Here is a 4,406-nt window from a genome sequence, read left to right as displayed (position 1 = left end):
TCTGTACCCAATGCCAAAACAATAGGCCAGTTAATCCAATTCCATTGGCCAATACAATGGAAACAAAAAACAAACAAAGCCATAGATGACCCAGTTGAGGACTAACTCTGGCTGGTTATTTTACTAGCATGGGCAATAAACTTGGCTATGTCACTTTGAGGCTCCTGGTGGACTCCGACTAAGCTACTTGAAGTAACCAGTTGCCTAGCTGGCAAGGGCTACATGTGACCCTATCTCCTCAACTTTAGAAGACTACATCACATTAATGATGGGAGTTGTGCATTTCTCTGTGTTATGTAACAATTGCCCTGTTAAATGCTTGCTGGGAATCATTATTTTCAAAGGCCTCTGAGTTTCATTATGTAAGAGGTACTGGTTCCTGCTGCCTCATGAACAGATTAGGGCAAAAATGACATTTAAGATATTGCACAAGTTTTTAAACGAGTGGCTCTACAAATAAACAGTGATTTTAAAAGAAAGGGGAAAAAGGGTTTATAAACCCAATAAAGATGTGACAGGGCCAAGCAAGATGAAAAGAAGTTTAAAGCTGTGGTGAGCCACCTTCTGAGGCCTTCAGAACACTTAAATCCGGAACAGTTCCTCACATAGAAGGAAGGGGCATAGTCTCAAAAATAACAACCAATGACCTGCCCCACCCCTCTGCCCCCACTAAATTGTCTGGATCCACTATAGAAAGTAAGAGAGAGCCAGAACAGGATTTTACCAAGAAGTTATGATTTGTCCATGTCTTCTCTGGCCTTGTAAAAAGCTCAGCCCAGGTACCATGCCCAGTTTACCTTGCCCTGTTGTACCTTACAACAGGTAACATTCATTAAGCACATATTGTGTAACATCCCTTGTTAAACAGCTTACACAGCCCTCTATGTATCTGTAGATTCTGTGTCTGTGGATTCCACTGACTTCAGATCAAAAATATTCAAGAAAAAAATTACATCTGTACTGAATATGCACAGACTTTTGCTTTAACAATATAATCTAGCAGCTACTGTCATGGCATTCACGTTGTATTAGTTTTTTATTTGTTTGCTTTGGTTTTTTTAGACAGGGCCTTGCTATGTGGTTCAGGTTGGCCTTGAACTCATTTTGTAGCTCAGAATGGCCTCAAACTCACAGTGATCCTCCTGTCTCAGCCTCCCAAGTGCTGGGATTACAGATGTGTGCCACCATGCCCAGCTTGTTTTAGGTCTTATAGACACTTTATTTTATTTTTTTATCTTTATTTATTTGGTGCAGGGTCTCATTACACAGCTTGGACTCCTAGTGCTTCTCCTGTCTCCACCTCCCCAGTGCTGAGATTACAGACATGCGCCACCTCACCCACTTTTGGTGGCTAGCATGGCATGCCCAGAGTTTCAGGGGTGGTGCAGCATGCAGTACCAAGGATTGAACCCAAGTCCTTGTGCTTGCCAGGTAGGTGTTTAGACTGCCAAACTATCACCCTAGCCCCTGGTTTTATGAACAACTTAAAGAGAACTTAAACTACAGAGGAGGATTGGGCAGGTTCTAGACAAATACTGCTCCATTTTAAATCATGCACTTACTCTTGTGTGGAGTTTGTTGTCCTCGGGGGTGCTGGTGTCAATTCTCCATAATTCTGAGGAAGGATTGCAGCAGGATTTCACAGTCCTCAAAAAGAGAAACTATGCTGAGTTCTCTTTCCCATCTTGCAAGATGGTGGGTGAAAAAACTGAGAAGCCAGACACTGAAGAGAAGAAACCTGGAGCCAAGAAGGCTGCTGCCAGTGGTACTGGTAAAAAGGGTAAGGTGAAGAAGGCAAAAAAAAAAATCCAAGAAGGGCAGTCTCACTGCACCAAAATCCTGTACTAGCTAAAGGAATTGGTAGATACTCCCAATCCACTACGTATTCCAGAAAGGTTTTGTACAAGAGAAAGTACACAGCTACTAAATCAAAGGTTGAGAAGAAAACAAAGGAGAAAGTTCTTGCTACAATCACAAAACCAGTCAGTGAGGATGAGAATGGAGGTACCCGGATGGTTAAGCTTCAAAAAATGCCTAGATACTACCCTACTGAAGATGTGCCCTGAAAGCTCTTGAGCCACGGCAAGAAACCTTTCAGTCAGCATGTGAGGAAACTTTGAGCTAGCATCACACCCGGCACCATCTTGACCGTCTTCACTGGGCATCACAGAGGCAAGAGAGTGGTCTTCCTGAAGCAGTTGGCCAGCGGCTTGCTACCTATGACTGGGCCTCTCAGCCTTAATTGTGTTCCTCTACTTCAGCAGTTTGTTTGTTTATTTGTTTTTTAGTGTATCAGTTATTTAGATTCTCAGAAATTTAGGACACTAATTTATGAGGATAAATTCCATTTGTCAGAGCAAAAATGGATCATAGGTAGCCCTGGAGCTAAGGAACAGCTTTGAGTTTTGCTAAAATCTGTGAGCCCATTGTTTTCCTTTTTTTTTTTTTTTTCCGGAACCAGAGATTGAACTCAGACCCTTGTGCTTGCCAGGGAAGCACTTATTCTAGTGAGCCATCTCCCTGGCCTCATGAGTCCACTATTTTATGATCCACCTTGCACTGCTCTGAAATCTAGTCTCTCTCTTTCTTGGTGTCGAAGATCTCACCCTGCTGGTATGTGCATTTCCGCAGTTTCTTCTTGAAGTAAGCATCCATGAGGTGTTTGGGGATTTTTACTTTGCTGATATCAATTTTTGTAGAGGTGGCAATGACAAATTTCTGGTGTGTTCCTCAGCTCCAGGGCTATCTGCGATCCATTTTTGCTCTGACAAATGGAATTTATCCTCATAAATTAGTGTTCTGAATTTCTAAGAACCTAATTAAATAACTGATACATTAAAAAAGAAAGAAAGAAACTGCACTGAAGCCTCAGGGGGTGCTCCTGGCTGGGCAAGGCCATGGCCATGCCCAGGAATGGAGGTGGGGACACAGCTGCTTACAGCTGCTCCAGCTGTGTGAAGAGGGCGCAGGAGCAGATACCTGCTTTCCAAGGTTGGGCTAAAAGCATGCCTGACCCAGTTACAGCCTGGAGAGCATATGGGTGCCCTTCATGGAGATGGAGCTGCAGAGTGACTAGAAGACTGTTGTCAGAGGCCACAGCTCCAGTGCCATCGCCACCATGAGGCATGCGGAGACACATCAGGTCCATGCTATTATGTTAGTGTCTGCATACACATCAGACTTAGGGGATGAAAATGAGTATGCAGGTTTGGATACTTCAACTGTCCCTGGCAGTGGAGAAGATCAAGCCCATCTACATTCACATTGGCTCCATGGAAGGCCCTGTCCTTTCCTGGAAGGGACAACCAGAAGTGGCAGACAGGCTGGGGGCTAAGCTGTATAAATCCACTGACCATGGCCACGTGAGAACACAGAGTTCCACGAGCTGATCAAGGTGGTGAAGTCAACGCTGCAGTGCCCTCATAGTCTGAGGGCTTCCGCCGTCTGCATCCCATGTGAGGAGGGCGGTGATACCTTTACCAGTACCAGGCATCACACATTGTTAGGGTCCAGAAGTGCCTGGAACACACATTTCTACTGGCACACTAAGTCACAAACAGCATTTCTATCTTCCACTTAAGTCTTCCCAAACTGCTGTGACCTACAGCCATACTTCTTCCATGGATAAGGGACCTACAGACAGTTTAATTGTCCTCATTTATCTGACAAGAGTAAGTCAGAAATGGAACCCAGGTTTCCTGATTTCAGTCCAGATGAAAACTAAACAGGTTTCTACATGTGTTGGAGACCTATAATCTCTTCCTTGTAGAAATAAAACTTTTCTCTTTTATCAGGGAAAGGAAATGTGAATAATGGCCCAGAGAATTGGCTTAAAGCTCAGAACGGGAGTGCAGTTTCAGCTGGCCCAGGATATTAAAGCCTTCATCAGTGACACTGCTCCCTACCCACACTCCTTCAGATAGGGTGAGAAACGGCAACACATAGGGAGGCTGAGTCAGGCACTGAACCAGGCAGTGTCCACATCAAGTGGAGAACAGAAATGTAGCCTAGTTTAATACCCAAGTGACCAACGTGTTTGGATGAGAATAGAGGGACTAGGGCCATGCAGAGAGCTCAGCCCTGACTAATAAAGCAATAAAGCCTAGCCAATTTTCTGACTTTCTCTAGGGAAAAAAAATCTTCATCCTGTAGTTTTTAAATTTGGGGAACACATACATGTATCTATAACCCTTATGTCCAGGTGATATAGCCAGTTCATATCATATGGACTATAGTAATTGGGTCTTCCAAGTAAAGTATCATGTCATCCGCAAATAAAGATAATTTAACTTCTTTGTTGCCTATTCTTATTCCTTTTATTCCTTCCTCTTGTCTAATGGCTGTAGCTAATGATTCCAGAACTATATTGAATAGGAGTGGTGATAGAGGACATCCTTGTCTTGTAC

The 4,406-nt window shown here is 43.7% G+C and overlaps 1 pseudogene; it reads left to right on the top strand.

The window, feature by feature from the left end:
- The window catches only part of LOC101560179, an 11,560-nt pseudogene extending 7,683 nt beyond the window's left edge, over window positions 1-3,877 (top strand).
- Window positions 3,878-4,406: the final 529 nt, after the last annotated feature.

Source organism: Octodon degus, unplaced genomic scaffold (genome assembly GCF_000260255.1).
Source record: "Octodon degus isolate 3935 unplaced genomic scaffold, OctDeg1.0 scaffold00212, whole genome shotgun sequence".
NCBI classification, from domain to species: Eukaryota; Metazoa; Chordata; class Mammalia; order Rodentia; family Octodontidae; genus Octodon; species Octodon degus.
Note: the sequence above shows the minus strand (reverse complement) of the source record. Positions and strands in the feature narration are given on the sequence as shown.